Here is a 16,940-nt window from a genome sequence, read left to right on the forward strand (position 1 = left end):
CTGACAGGTGTTTGTCTAATCTGCTCTTAAAAATCTCCAGTGGTAGAGATTCCACAACTTTCTTAGGTAATTTATTCCAGTGCTTAACTACCCTGACAGTTAGGAAGTTCTTCCCAATGTCCAACCTAAACCTCCCTTGCTGCAGTTTAAGCTCATTGCTTCTTGTCCTATCCTCCGAAGTTGAAGCCCAGTAAAGTCAGTGTTGTTTTGTGAGCAGAGTCAGTGAGTTTGCTCTTCCTCTGGGAGTATTTGATTGAGGTTCTACTGTAATAGGATCTTTATTCAAATTTGTCAGCAATGTAACTCTCCAAAAAGGATTGTCTGAGGTAGCGCTTGCCTCATGTGTCGTTATAATGCTGCTAGAGAGTATTGTGAAACAGTTTTCATTGTAAAAAGCAACAGAGAGTCCTGTGGCACCTTTAAGACTAACAGAAAGTCTTAAAGGTGCCACAGGACTCTGTTGCTTTTTACCGATCCAGACTAACACGGCTACCCCCTCTGATAGTTTTCATTGTGACTTTCACCATTCTATGCTAATTAAAGGAGATTGGGAATTGGGACAGAGGGCTGCTATTATTTCTCCCTGGAGAAAACAAAACAGTTAATGGGAGTCAATTGCAGGAATAGGATTATAGGAATTGCCATAATTGGATCAGACCATTCGTTCATCTAGTCTAGTTTCCCATTTCTGACACTGGCTAATAGCAGCTGCTTCAGAGGAGGTAGGTTTCACGAGTCTGCTAAAGGAAGTTATAGAATGCCCTACCTACAGGGAAATTTTCTTACTGAGAGGTTGACTCATGCATGAGGGTTTATATTTCTTCCCTAAATCATGTTTTTATTTTTGTAATCCTTCCTGTTGTGATTCTGGATGTTCTTGTTATCCAAACAAACATCCAGTCCTTTTCTGAATCCTGCTAATCCCCATAGGCTCATTTATACTGACTGCTATCACTGGCAACCTCGTCATATAATCCCATTCATAAATGTATCAAGCTCCATCTTAAAACTATGACTACCGGGCACTTTCAATAAAAACAGCATTGCTATGCTGAGAATCTCGCTCTAGATCTGTATATTGGAAAAGAACTTTTAGTAATAGAGACACATTAAGCTTGATTACATTGCAGACGTGTATGCTATTTAGTCAAACATGTATCAAAGCTCATTATTCACTGAAGCATCTACAGTATTATAATCAATGTTGCTGTACACCATATTGGGCTGTTTTACTTATATCTCGTACCATATTATTTTGAAATTCACCAAAAACTGAATAATGAATTACTTGGTCTAAGTAGGCCTGAAAAATAGTTTTGAATGTGAACTTCTCTTTTGAGAGGAAACTTTTCCTAAACTTTTATTTTTCTTAGTACAAGTTTCCTTGAAAATATGGCTAATAATTTTAGATATGATTCCTTGTTTAGCTACCATTCTATAGTGTATTCTGACATACAAGTCTGTTTAAACTCGTTCTGTTTCAATAGTGTATCTGTTGGCTTGTCAGCCTTGTTTTGCCTGGGTTTGCAAACAAACTTGTCTCATATTAAAGGGTGTGATCAGACTCCAAAATAGACATTTGTAACCAGCAAAGCTGCTCAACTCAGCTACAAGTACAAGAGGACTGTTCTTTCTTGCATTAAGTGCACTAAACGATCTCTCCACATAAGAATTTTTAGTCCATGAACCTTTTAGCCTATGTTAATTTATAATTGATAATGAAACATCCAGCTTGAATTGTAATTTCATTAAGGGATTGCAGTGATGTGATGAAGTGAGAGAGTAAAGTTCACATGCTTTAGCCAAGAAACTTCCCCCAATGAAATAATGTGTGCTGAGGTGTTACTCTGCTTTGTGATATCAGGGAGAAATGCGATATTTTTGAAACACACTCGCTTACTGTGTGTGATCCTGTTTCTCTTTCTGCTCCCTGGCCCTGGTGAAGCTAAACCTGCTGGCATTCACCCCTAAGTCAAGTGAGTAACTTCTTTAGCTCAAGAGGTGCTTTCTGCAGCTGATCCAAAGCCCATTTGCGTTGAATTCTCTGATTTGATCTCCATCAATGAGTGTGGTGCTGTATATATGAAGATACGGTTCATTGTAAAACGCATCCCTGCTGGGACTTAACTCTAGTGGACTTCAGACATTCAGGACAAGCTTGCCTAATAGAAAGGATGGCACACACTAAATCAAAGTGACCCCACTGAGAATAAAGGCTGCTTCTTACTCACAGCTAATGGAGTTATTCCTTTAGCTCAGGTAGTAAGAGACTGTGGCATTGGGGGAGGGATAGCTCAGTGGTTTGAGCATTGGCCTGCTAAACCCAGGGTTATGAGTTCAATCCTTGAGGGGGCCACTTGGGGATCTGGGGCAAAATCAGTACTTGGTCCTGCTAGTGAAGGCAGGGGTCTGGACTTGATGACCTTTCAAGGTCCCTTCCAGTTCTAGGAGATGGGATATCTCCATTCTAGGTTTTATCCTTACTGGTGACAATCATGCCAAATTATATGTCCCATGTCTATTCTAGAATGCTATCTTTCTGTGATGCTGCATTCCTGAAGCTGAAGCCCCTTTAGCCTATAACTTTGAATCTCTGCTTCATTATTATTTGTATTGCAATAGCACTTAGGGGCTCCAGTCATAGAGCAGGACCCCACTGTCCTAGGCCCCATCCAATTGCACTGACTAATTAATTCATTGCATTTATGTAAGGGCTAAGTATAGTTTTCTAATGCATTATTATAACATGAGACAGCATTCTGCGACACCTCTTTTGCCCAAGCATTTGTTTGGCTGATAGGCCTGATTTGTAATATGACTTGAAATTCCACATTTTATTTTAATGGACCCCTTAGCCATCTCGGGTTTCTAATATTTTTCCCCCCAAAGATCTTCCTTGTTTCTTCACTTTTGCATGGCTGAGAACAGAGCCTTACTGCAGTGGTTTGTGACAATCCCACCAATCTTAGAACTGCAGATCAGAATGGAAGAATTAATTATATCACAGATACAACTTGGCCCCAATTTACACAAGAATATGACTCAATCAATAAAGATGATAAAGATTAGAATGTAGGATTTAAACCCATTGGCTGAGGAATGGAAGATTTACTATGTGTCTGAAAAAGCAGAAGGGGAGGTTTCTTGAATGAAAGATGTAAGAAGGGAAGGGTTGCTATGTGCAGCTAATGCAGACAAATTACTCAGCCTGTGGAGGAGGAGAAGACGGATGTCAGGATAATTAAATTGAGGTGCTTACAGGGAAATAATCTGTTTGGAGATATATCTAAAGGTATGATCATGCACTTCCATCTCTTGTAAGTTATTGTCTATTACCTTATATGTGCCAAGTAACACTAATTTAGGTTTATCGTCAATGGCTAAATTCAGTATTATTCTTGTTTACTGTTTCTAAACAAGATTAGGGGAATTGGGCATTCACACTTTAAAGTCCTCATATTTTAATGTCCATCACAATTAGTCTTATCTCTGGCAGTTTGAAGAAATCTCATGAATAAGAATAAAGGAGGCTGCTGGATCTGAAAAAGTATCTTGGCTCCCCAGAGAAATACCATTAAAGCTTCCTATCTTTCTTTCTGCTCTCATACATCCTTTCAAAGGGAGACTCAAGATCTGCAAGCACAAAATTTGAGCTACTATTTTTACTTTAAGTTTGTCTGTAAAGCTGATGTAATTCTTTAGTTTTGAAAGAAAAAAAGAAAACTGTAACTTTCCTTTCCTCAAAGAACAAAAACAGAATGCAGCACTAGCAACTGAACATTCATGAGAGTCCATAAAATAAGCTATTATTTACTTACATTAGAATAAGGCCTAGAAGAACCTTGTTATGAGTTGGGTGAAACCTTGTTATGGGTTGAGTCAAAACCTTATTGAGATTGATAGGTGTGACCTCACCCTTCAATTAACTAACATAACTTTAAGGATAAATAGCCATGTAGACATATCCAATGTGACCTTGGGGAAAGCTAGGGAGAGAACTTTTGGGTCTGTTGGCTAAAGAGGCTTGGGGCTTTAAGCTTTTGTTCTTGATTCCTCCAGCATTTGAAAAAGCAGGACTCTGTACATGGCATGCCTTATAAATAAACAAGGTTCCATCAAAGAGATTACTAGACTCCATCAATTTTTACTTCCAAATGGAACATCCCTACGGCCCCAGGCTTTGACTGGCTGCTCAGGTCAAACAGGGGCAACCCCAGAAATGAAATCAGGGTCCCATTGTACTAGGGACTGGGCAGACACAGTAAGATACAGTCCCTGCCCCAAAGCATTTACAATGGAAATAGACAAGAGACACACAAGGTGGGAGGGGAAATGCAGACACAGAGGTAATAGGACTTGCCTCATGTCACACAGGAAGTCTGTGGCAGAGCCAGGAACAGAACTGCATCTGCCAAGACCCAGTCTGCTGCCTGACCCAGAAACCATCCTTCCACACAAAGCCAAATGACTTAAGCTCTTGTCCAGTACCTTAACCACACAACCATCTGTCCTCTCAATATAAATCCCATGTGCATGGCAAGATGAAAGAAAAACCAAAAAACTAACAAACCAAACCAAAAAACTATTTGGGAAAGGAAGCAGATTTCAATTTCTTCAGATTTCTTGAGAGATATTTCCCAACAGCAGCAATTATTAAAAAAAAAAAAAAAAAAAAAAAAAAAAATCACACAAACTGTTTTGACAATATCCTTTTAAATTACAAAAACAAACCAAAAACTATGAGCCAACATTTTTTTTTGCTTGTTTGAAAAAGAACAGTATTTAAGCCAAACATTTAATCAGATCTTAATGTATCACAAAGGGCTGCCAAACTTCTGCTGGATTCTGCCCTTTTGCAATGTGGCTTTTGCCCTCTGGTTTGTCGATCCACACTTCATAAATACAGGCTTAGTGCTGAGCCATTAAGATGGGGGTTAGAGTTATATACAGCTGCAAAGAATGTTATCATTTAAAGGGACATTGTCAACCTGAATGGTTTCACAGTTAGCTAATTTAAAATAATTCAATGTGTTGACAACTCTGCCTTTAAACAGAATGATCGGATATTTTTTAAAGTCATATCTTAAAAAAAAATGCATACAGATTTTGGTGTTTCCCTGATCATCTTTAGAAGTATCTTGCTGGGGGCCTAGGACTGCACAAATCAAACATGCCCCAAAGACATCAGTCCTTATTGACCCTTCCTTCCTTTCCTCTATGCACATGCCTGTCTGCTATCACTTCAGTTTCAGCCCTGTTGTTGCCATTGTCTAGACCTATTCTAAGAAAGGTTGGATAACACAAAGGATAAGGCACAGTTGGCTGGTCTGCACTAGAGCTTCCATCTTTGCTAGCACTGGTTGGAAGTTTTAGGGAAATATTGTAGTGTAGATATAGCCAGAGATGTATAATAGGTTGTGCTTTAGTGACTCAACCCACATTTGGTCAGATTCCATTCAAACTATATGCAATGATGTGTGGACCTCAAGATCTTTTTTTTCCTGTATGATGTCATTGTTCTAGTTAAGCAAAATGTTGGTTTCAGGGCAGCATTCACACTCTTAACACAGCCCCACTTTTAGAGGGCATCACACAATATGGCATGTGTGATGCTGGCAGACCAAGTGCCAGCTCTTGCCAAGGTTGTAGGCACCAGCTGAGCACTGAGAAATTCATAGCTGGAAGCCAGACCAGCTCGCCTGTTCAAGACAGGTGTTGGACTTGTAAAGATATGTTAAAGCATTTTGTAGAGTCTAAATGCTAAAGTTGCCGCATGCATTAAGCTTATTTGTAATGTCTGTAATCCCGCTATAAGGTACTATGAAAGTTTTGCTTTACTGTAATTGTAAAAATGCCTGCTCTGAACTTGTGAACCTTGGCAGGAAGAGTGGTTCCCCTGCCCATCAATAAGGACTATCAAGACTAAATGGGCCATTGTAGGACAAAATCTGTTGATTGTCCCATCCCCTCCAGGGCCGCCCAGAGGATTCAGGGGGCCTGGGGCAAAGCGGGGGAGCAGACATACTCACCGGGCGGCTCTCAGTCAGCGGCGGGTCCTTCAGTCGCTCCACATCTTTGGCAGCACTGAAGGACCCACCGCCGAAATGCCGCCGAAGACCTGGAACGACTGAAGGGCGCCCCACCGCCGAAATGCTGCTGAAAACCCGCACCACCGCTGGGTAAGTAAAAAGGTGCCTCTAGCTAGGAAAGGGATTCTCGGCCCATCGGTTAGGGCTCAGAAGAAGAAATGGTTCTCTCTTTGCTGTTTGGACTCTCACAATGCCTGGAGCCAAGAAACAAAAGACGAGATCCCCAGGATCAACCAAAGTTAGCCCTAAAAGACATTCAGTGAACAGATTAGTACATCTCTGTCACCTTTTGGAACCATAGACTGTAACTCATCTGTGCTTATATGTTGCCTGATTTAATCTGTAAATAATTCTCTCATTTCTTTTTCCGAGTTAATAAATCCTTAGTTTACTATAGGGTTGGCATTGGCTTTGGTGTGAGATCTATACATTGATGTGGGATAGGCAACTGGTCTCTTGGGACTGGGAGTAACCTGAATAAGTTGTGATTTTTGGTGTAAGTGACCATTTATCACTATATCCAGCCTGCCTGGGTGGCAAGACAGCCTGCAGTGTGCAAGGGGACCGTCTGTGACTCCATGGTAAGACTGTTACAGTGATCCAGGAGTTCACTGGGCTGGTGAAATCTAATTATAGAACATATCACTTGTTTGGGGTGTCTGCTCTCTCTTTTGAGAATCTGCCCTGAGGTTGGTACTGATAATTGTGAACCACACCAAGACAGTGTGATCTTCAGGACTACTGTGACCCCCTCACAGGGGTGCAAGTAAGCCAGTACGGGCCGGTACGGGGTACTGATACGAAGTGGCCGCCAGTACCAGCCTGTATGCAGCCAACTTTAACGTCGCTGCCTCTTTTGTCCCCCCCCCCCACTGGCAGGGCCGCCGATGAGGGGTGTGGGGGCAGCTGCCCTGGCGCTGGTGATTTAAAAGGGCCTGGGGCTCCCGGTCGCTGCTGCTGCTACTGCGGCAGCGGCTGGAACCCCGGGCCCTTTAAATCACCGCTGGAGCCCTGGGCAGTGCGGTCCAGGCAGCGCAGATGGGCTGGCTGGGGGATGCTGACCCCCAGCCCCACCCTTTCTGCCCAAGGCCCTGCCCCTTCCGGGGGCCCGGAGGTGGGCCCCCATATCGGTAAGTGCTTAATGTTACTTTCACCCCTGCCCCCTCAGGCAGTAGAATGAAGGTCATGGGAGCTGTGTGTGTGTGTGGGGGGGGCAGGGCTTCTAAAAAAATCAGGCCTTATTTACCTAAGCAGAGAGAGACCTGCTCTTGCCTTGAGGCAATAAGGGAGGAGTGGAAACACACTGCAAGTTTTACTCCAAATCTCCTTAAGTATTTGGGAGCTAATCTCCAAATGGAAATTTGCGGTGTGCTCTTTTGCTTGGCAGTTAATGACCACTATTAATAATTGTGTTTTAAAATGCGACTTTTGAATACACAACAAGGATTAGACAGATGGCTACCAGTAGTTTGCTAGTTCAGCATGCTTTACAGAATTAGTTCCATTTTCATATTCTAATTGATTACCATAAGCTACTTTGAATGTTGGAGATTTCTTAAATGGGATTCTTTTAAAAAGCACAATTTGGACATTAAAAACCATGCCTTAATGCATTCGATTCACACTGAGTATAAGATTAGTGGGGATGGGTCAACTTTGATACAATAAAGTGAACTCAGCTGTAAAACCCCCTGAAGACAGCTGATACTTTTTGCTCTTAACTTGCACATGTAGCAATGTGAATATTTGATTTGCTGCATTCATGTTAATCTAGACTTATTTCTGAAAATAAAATAAAATAAAATAAAATAAAATAAACCCACACACCAGGAGATGATTTTGTTCCTCTTTTCTGATGTGTTCAGTCAGTTCAGACTTGAATGAGCTAACAGTGATTGACAGAAAGAGGTGAGTCCTTACCCAAAAGGATAAAAACCAAGAGGAAACTTTGCAGGAGAAATAGCAATCCCTTTAAACTTACACTGCTTACTACAGGAGGCTCACAGCTTTCTAAATTGCAACTTGCACAACCACCAGAATGCATCTCTTATTACAACGGGAACTTCACTCTGTTTTCTAGGTAGGGATTGGCATCACTTGGCATCGATCTCAACCTTTACATTTGAATTCAGAACCCCACTGTTGAGCTGCGAGTTGTTCTGTATGCATTGCCAGACGGTGCCCGCAAATTACTGCAGTAGAATCACCCAGGTACCATTGTCTCACAGACACTACATGTAGGAACTCACCACGTTATCCTCTTTTAAATACATCTTTAGAACTCCCCTTTACTACACTGCCTCCAAATCACTGCCCTCTAGTACCAGTCAGACTGCTGACTATCTGTTACCACTGAGACTACTACTGTATGCACCCACACCTCTCTTCACTGTTGCCTGGTCCTTCCCTCTGCTTGTCTGCTTATTCACTGGTTGCACATTGTCTAAATCCTAGATTGGGATCTCTCCAAGACAAGGACTGTTATTTGTTTGTACAATTCCTAGCACAGTGAGTCCCTAAATCCCTCTTTGCAGTCCCTAAGTGCTAGTGTAATACACATCATTAATGACCATAATCATATGACCAACAGGTTCACAGTGAAGCTCATAGAAGCTGAGAGAGAGACAAGTAGTTTACTCTGCTGTTCCATATACCAAGTGGGCAGAGAGACATCGTGGAATTTAGCAGCAGCTGAGAAAGAAACGGATTAACCCTTTGAGCGCTACATCTGGCACACGTACAGGAAATGGAGACACAAAAATTTGGGTTCCGTACAAAAATTTCACAGACTTTAGAGATACCAATTAAATTAATGACCATGACATTCAGAACAAATAGAAGGAAAAACCTCCCCTCACAAAGCTAGATTCTGAGATGCCTCATACCACTGTGCCTGGACCACCGGGGGAGATCGGTCACAGCATGTGACAACAATAAGAGCCACAAGCCAGTTTTGTGTCTGTTGCATGGCTCTGGCCTCACAAGGGATTGTGGGTCAAAGCCAGGGCAACATCAGGAGTGTTCTGCCCAGAAATCATGTGTGCATGTGATGCAGCCAGATAACATTTGGGCTACAAGCTGAAATAATGCACCCTTCACCATACGAGGATTGTCTGTGTCTCTGCTGCCCTAATGTACCAGCCAGTGAAGATGGGAAACATCATCATCATTGGGCCAGTCATGACTGAAGACCAACAGCAAAGGAGTGTGTGTGGGGGGGACAGAGGTACACAGCTGGATTTTACAGGGGCTCATACAGCTGCTGGACCCTATGCCTCTGAAATACGTGCACACCTCTGAAACTGGCAAATATGGTTCGCGGATAATCCTGTCCTGTGACTGACTTATGTTTTCTGGCACTTATGTGCTGGAATCAGAGCACATTAATATAGGAGCAACTGAATAATTTCCAGGGATTCTGCCAGTATTCAATTATATGCACTTTTTGGTATACAAAAGTGAGGGTTGGCCCATAATATATAGATAAGCTGTGGAATTCACTGCTGCAGGAAATCTCTGAATTAGGTATTGAGTCTAGATCCTTGTAGCAGCTCCTTCTCAGTCAGTACACAGGGTATGACCGGGGAAAGATGGCATGCCTCGGACATCCAGGCTTCCCTGGTAATCCCTGACTGACATGATGCCTTGGGGATACTGGCAGCCAATGCTTATTCTGCTCTAACTGGGGCTGATGGACCAACCCAATGAAAAATAGCCTCTGAACTGGATGGGTACAAAGGTGGCTAGAAGCCAGTTTGCTATCCCTACCCTCAGATACACTGAAAGCTAATTGGCAACAGCTGAGACGTTGGCCCTCTGTGCATAAATTTGCTCGAGATCTGCTTTTAATCATTAGTTTTGAAATCTAGTGTATTTGCACTGATTTCTCACATTTGCTGGAGAGATGTGAGAACTGGAGGGAAATCTTTTCCAGGAGGTGGTAAAAGAATACAAAGCATGTTAACACTGGATCTGGAAGGGAAATTTCCAGCTCAAATAAATATACCCAGGATAGCTCCGATTGAGCCAGTGAGCTAAAAAGAGCCATGCAGCCATGGCAGTGTGAGCAGTGGAATGGGCTCACCACCCTGAGCATGTACCTAGGGTTTCAGATTGGACTGTTCTGTCTTGCCACCTATCCAACAGCAACACTGCTATTTTTAGCATGCTAGCTTAATCAGAAAGAGAGTGGCTATGTCGACCCGAGCTGGAAATTATACCTCCAGGTCCAGTGTAGACAAACCCTCAGTGACATATACTCTGCTGCCCTTTGCCTGGGACATTTTTCTCTGGAAGGAAACCAAGGAATTGTGTGAATTAGGAACGGAACTTTATAAGAGATAAAATTCATCAGCTGTGATGTGTTTCCCCCTCCGCTTCAGCAGTGATATGAAATTAAGACATAAAACAGCAGAACACATTTTTGTCTCATCTGGTAATCAAAGAGAAGACAAACCTGTGGCACATTTTGATATTCAGCATTTCAGGGAAGGTTTTTGACTGCACTAGGAGGGCTCCCTTTCAAGTCAGAAGTTAGAGGAGCGAATGCCAAAGCTGTGAAGGTTTCCTATGAAGTAGGGCTAGAAGCTGTTCAATATGCATCACAGTGCATAAAAGGGTCTATCCCACTGCCTCAGCTGGAATTCCACTTTGGTCTATTGCATACAGCAGTTTGGTGTAAATAAAAGAAACTGTTGCTTTTTTATTGATGTATTTGGTTCTTTGGGGAAGGACCTATCTTTTTGTTCTGTGTTTGTACAGTGCTTAGCACCGTGGGGTCCTGGCCCATGACTGGGGCAGGTAGGAGTTACTGCAGTACAGATAAGCAACAATTTGTTGTATGACAGTACTGTTAAGAACATTAAATGTGTAACTTCAGGTGGCTCAGGGAACAGGTAAAGGATCAAAGCTTTTTACCTCTGGGCTTCCAGTCCTGTCCAATTAATGATGCTGCGCTTGGCTGCTGACAATCATGCGGCCAATGTCTTCAAATGGGGTTTCTCTAATGACCCATGATGTAGATGTGGTCAACTTCGGACTGTGTCGCATATCCTTGATGAGTGCCGGCTGAGTTACTTTGATGGCAGGCTACTGGTTCTTCACCTGGCTGATAACGATGCTATCAAATGGCTGGGCACACTGTGTATACGCAGAGAAAGGGCCAGATTTTTAAAAGTATTTAGGCACCTAAAGAAGCAGTTAAGCACCTATTGGGATTTTCAATAGTACCTAGGCACCTAAAGGCCATGGGAGCTTTGGAAAATCCAGTTAGGTGCCTATCTACATCTTTAGGCACTTAAACACCTTTAATAATCTGGCCCTACAAGGCCAAAAGTTGTTACCATCTGAATAAGCTGTTGGGTAATCTATGGGAAAATCCAGCTCGTAGTAGACAAGAGCTGGCTCCTGCCCTATATGCTGGCTGGTCTTCAGATGGTCACTGGAGGATTCCTTTTCGCTTAGAGGAATCCTCAAGTGGCAGAGACATGCCAAACCCTCCTGAGGCAGGGAGTGGGGCTGGGGAACAAGCGGAGCGGCTAGAGAGTTGCTGCACATCCCGGCGCCAGAACAGTCAGCAGCGCCTAGACTAGCTGCCAGACAGTCTCAGGAGTGAGGGGCACAAAAGGAAACCTTTGCATCCCTCGACTTTCTTTCACTGACTGCTACTTGCCTGCAATTGAGGCTCTGGCCCCCGGTGTCTGCATGACAGGAAACCCACGACTGACACCTTGGCCTCAGCTTCGGGCCATGGACCAATGCTCATTCACTGTGTGTTCAGGAAAGCAACCAAAGAGGATGGAGCTAGACTGTTCTCACTGGTGGCAGATGACAGAACAAGAAGCAATGGTCTCAAGTTGCAGTGGCAGAGGTTTTAGGAAACACTATTTCACTAGGAGGGTGGTGAAGCACTGGAATGGGTTACCTAGGGAGGTGGTGGAATCTCCATCCTTAGAGGTTTTTAAGGTCCGGCTTGACAAAGCCCTGGCTGGGATGAATCAGTTGGTGTTGGTCCTGCTTTGAGCAGGGGGTTGGACTAGATGACCTCCTGAGGTCCCTTCCAACCCTGATATTTTATGATTTTATGCTTCTAATTAGGAGTTAGATATTCAGGAAGTGGAGACGCACCACAACCAAACCCTGCAAATGATCCGTGAGGATCTGGAAAATGGAATGTACAAATATGATTCAAAGTGTAGAATAACTTCAACTGGGATAGGATTTACTGATTAAACCCCTTCACAGAATGGGCCCCTAGCCAGTGATTCGAGAAGACTAGCCAAACCAAATACCAACCACAATAAGAAAACCATTAACTATTCAGCATTTGGAATAGTATTTCTTTTTATGATGGCCTGTCCTGCAGTTCTTATCATTTCACAGAATGACAAAGGTAGTTTTTAGCAGCAGTTTCACCATATGAATATTAATAGGCGTTTGAGTAGACAAATCTCAATGGCTATACTTCAGCCTTCCATAACAGCCATTCCAAACTCCTTTAAAATGAAAGGCCATTTACAGAATGAAACACATTGCATTGTGAAATATTAGTTTCTTATACTTCCAGTAAACAGCAAAGTAAGTAAAAAGCACAATGTGGTAGATGGATTTTCTATCAGAGTGTGCTGTTCTCTATTAAATTCTACAGAAATCAATCTGAAATCTAGTTCAGCCTAGTAAAATTAGATCTAAAACTATTTAATTTTGTTTCCAGAGTGTTTTTCTCTTCTGATGCCTAGCCTGGGGACACAGAGATAAAATACCTTGCATTACTATCAGTGTATGTGTACCTCCGTCTGCATGAGGATTACACAGTATTAGGTATTTTCTAAGTGATCTGACTCTGGCTAGAAAGTGGCAGTTTACAAATAACATGTTTTTGCACACTTCTTACCTTATTTGAGCATTCTTTTTAAAATATTTTCATTTTGCATTCTGTGCAGTTTGGGAATAAAATGACAAGTGAGCATTTTTTTCCTTTTCTTTTTGGGGGGCAGACCCTTTCTAAAGCAGACAGAGCACATGAGCAAACAATTGTTAAAAAGCCATTGCTGCTCCAACCTCTGCAAGTAACAGCTGTGCCATAAACAGTAAAAAAGGGACAGTAGCTTTATTAAGCACATAACAAAGGGGCATAATTAACACTACTTAATATCATGTGATTGTGAGCCAGTTGAATATCAATCAGTGTTAGGGAAGGGCATCTGTATATAGAGAGCAGGCAAATAACTACATAATTACCCTACCTGCGGTAACTACTTTGATCAATGTTAGGGTTGACCAGGCTAATCTTGGAATCTCTTCTTCACATGGTTGTGTTGTCATATGAATTTGCACTGTCTGCATTAAACTGCTTTAGTTAAATTGGTTCAACCTCTTGTGTGGACAATCTTAATTTGGTTTAAGGCTCCAGGCACCAGCGAAGGAAGCAGGTGCCTGGGGCGGCCAATAGAAAGGGGCGGCACGTCCTGATCGGCGGCGGCACTTTGGTGGCAGCTCAGTCGGGCTGCTCTAGATCGGTGGCGGTGGGTCCTTCACTCACTGTCTTCCACTTCGGCAGCAGCTCGATCGGGTTTGTCTTTTTTTTTTTTTACGCCGCTTGGGGCGGCAAAAAAGCTGGAGCCGGCACTGAGTGTGGCTTATTTCAGGTTAGTTTAAACCTGTTCCTAATCAAATTAAACGAATGTGAAATAAGGCTGCCTTAAACTGAAATGAGTGTCCACACAAGCTTTTAATATCAATTTAACTAAATTGGTTTAAAAACACATCTTAAGCTCAACCAATGCAACTCTGTGTTTAAACAAAGGCCATGTCTACACTATAGGGACTAGATCATCAGAGCTATGGTGCTGTCGCTATGCTGGCAAAACCCCCCAGTGTAGACGCAGCCTACAGCAACAGAAGGGGTTTTTCCATTGCTGTAGGAACACCATCTCTCCATGTGATGGTAGCTAGGTCAATGGAAGCATTCTTCTGCCTATATAACTATGTCTATGCTAGGGGTTAGGTTGCATAGCTCTACTCCCAAACCTGCCTTCCTGGAACAATAGGACAGTTAAACAACAAATTGATTCCACAGGCAATGAAACCCATTCAGAAGGCATTGCTCCAATTTGCAAGGGCCAACACCACTCAGTCGTTCCCCCAGGATAGCCATACTAGTTCAATTCTAGACTTCCTGTCAGTCTGCGTGAATGACATTGTATGTCTCACTGTAAACTTTTTGAAGTAGGGACCACTTCTCTCTTTATGTGTATAAAGCCTACACTAATAACACTCAAATAATGATACACGTAAAGAATAATAATAAATGGGGAAACAAGAAAACACTCCTCAGATAAATGGTGAGGGAGCAGATGGGATGCATTTGGAGGGAGAAGAGGCACCAATTACTCCATGTGATGTGGTTTACGGATCCCTCACTAAGATTAAAGGAATTATGGAGCAGCACTGGGCCAAGAAGGCCTCACCCCTCAGCAACTGTACAGCATGCTCCAAATGTAGGACCTGCTTAAAATGTAACTCTGGCAATCAAGTGGGAGAGAGTGAAGGAGAGATTGTCTACAGGAAAGAAGCCAGTTAGTACCTTCTGGGACAGAGGAATTCACAGAGGAAGGACCTGGACTGTGGGTAAGGTCCAACCAGGCATCCAGGGCCTGACCCCAGTTTTTTCTTTCCCCTTCTCCCTGACAAGGGGGAAATCATTGAACACCCCCAAAAGGAGGTGGGAAGCCCCAACTGACTATCTGAATCACTGAGACTTCTTGAACAACAAATAGAAGTTTGGAGCATGGTCACAACCCAAGAGAGCACTAATGGGTGAGAGGGGAGGGTAGAAAGTGGTCATGGGGAAGCTGGTCTGAGGTATCAACTAGAGGGGACAGAAACACCCCCCACCCTTTCTCTCTTGGGCCATGGGCCAGAACCTGATGGAGAGGTAGGGCCCAGGGCCCCCTACCCTTCCCTATCTTTCTAGTTCAACTGGGGGGGGAGGAGGAGGAGGGATCCGGAAAAGAACAGGCTGGCCACCAGGGCCTCAGATTGCAAACAAGGCCCCCCAGGACTTTGGAAACTGTTGAACCATGGCCTGATGGCCCCTAAGTGAACCCCACTACACTCCTAATGAGTGGACAAGTATTTGTTTCACTCTTTAAAAGGCCACTGTTCTCATTGTTTAGAATGTAATTTGACTGACACAGGCATTATGCTGTCAGAGACTGGAGGGTATCAGCTGGATAAAAGTCGCCTTTGCTTGTCTAGTTTCCCAAAGGTATTATTTACTAACTTGTAAAATAGACTTTTAGCATTGTATTTTCCAAGCTACCTAAGGGACTTGGATGTCCAATTCATACTGTTAAATGATTAGGCTACCCGTGAGAAATGGCACCTTTCCACTACTTGCCAATAGACCCAGTTGTGGGTAGATGACTCCCTGCCATTGCATTTGCAGATCATTTCCGCTCTGATTGGTATAGTTTTCATGCAAGAAATTGCTAGTTACTATTTGTGTGCTATGTAATGATTGTATTGCTTCAGAAAGGAACAGTAAGCGATTAGTGATTAAAGGCTCTCAGTTTAATCCCCTATCTACTACAAACCAGGAAGGTATGACCTCTCTCTGTCGTATTTTTGCAATAATGCATATTTAACCCTAATCCAGTCTTGTCATGACCTTTTCTTTAACATGAGAGAATCTTCTGCTGCTCATTCTTTTAAAGGACGGAATGTTAATGGTTTTACTGCTAAATTCTAGACATATTTTTAACATGGAATGTAAAACTGTTAAGAGCAAACAATTACTTTACAGGTGTTGGAAGAACATGAAGCTATAACTTTGTTGGACTATTCTAGGCTAGATGATTGGCCAGATCCTCAGATAGCGTAAGCTTCAAAAGAGCTGTGCTGATTTATTCCAGCTGAGGATCTGGTTCTTAATAGTTATCAATGCTCTTGTCCCAGGTTGCAGATTCTCTGGAAGTTTTAGATTCTTTACCTTTTGATTATGAGAGTCTACTAACTGGTTGGATTTATTTTTGCAAATCACACTGCTTCTATCTTTACTCATCATGTCATCAGATGGCTGCAAATCTGTTAATTAACAGAAGCAACAAGAGAAACGTTTGCAAAGCTTTACAAAGAGTTAAATTTTCAGAGCGATGCATAGGAAGTTTGACACCTTACTCCCATTAACAATAATAATGGAGGCTGTACATCTAACTCCTTCTGCACAGTGCTGACAACATACCCTTGAAAGTTAGAACCGTCTAATAATTCTCCAAAGATCAGGTAGTTTAATTTCTGTGCCACTACTTCTATGCTGGCATTTTTATGGGGATCCCAGAAGTACTGCATGTCAGAGTTCGCACCTTCAAGGATGGCAGTGCTTTGGAGTGATTTGAGATTGACGTAAATAAAGAGGAGGAACTCCACTGCTTGCCCATATGTATTTTATATAAAGTTTTTCAGTGCAAGGCTACAGTTTAAATGACAACGTTGGGTTGGGCTGGTAGCTACAGTTAGTTGACAGTATCATGTGCATCAGTGCATTGCTCCTGAGTGTGAATTGCAGGGATCCCAGGTTCTTACTTCCTAAGCTGGTGGAGAGCTGAGAAGGCTGAAAAAGTGAGGTATGCAGTGAAAAAGAAGTATGACGAATAACAACTACCTAATATGTAATCTGAAAACATCACTGATGGACTCTCTGGGGGAGTCCTCCTTCCTGGAGGACTGTCATAACGATGGATAACAGAAAATTTAGGGATAGGAGAGACTAAGTTATCTTGTCCAATCCCTTGTGAATGTAGGTCTGTAACACTGACAGACCCTAGTGGACAGGATTGGACATTACTCTTT

General features: G+C 42.7%; 1 protein-coding gene across 1 annotated transcript in view; it reads right to left on the reverse strand.

Moving 5' to 3' along the window:
* ADARB2 (adenosine deaminase RNA specific B2 (inactive)) overlaps positions 1–16,940 on the reverse strand; it is a 421,252-nt gene that overhangs the window by 153,397 nt on the left and 250,915 nt on the right. The window lies entirely within an intron of this gene.

The sequence above is a fragment of the Trachemys scripta genome, chromosome 2, assembly GCF_013100865.1.
Source record: "Trachemys scripta elegans isolate TJP31775 chromosome 2, CAS_Tse_1.0, whole genome shotgun sequence".
NCBI classification, from domain to species: domain Eukaryota; kingdom Metazoa; phylum Chordata; order Testudines; family Emydidae; genus Trachemys; species Trachemys scripta.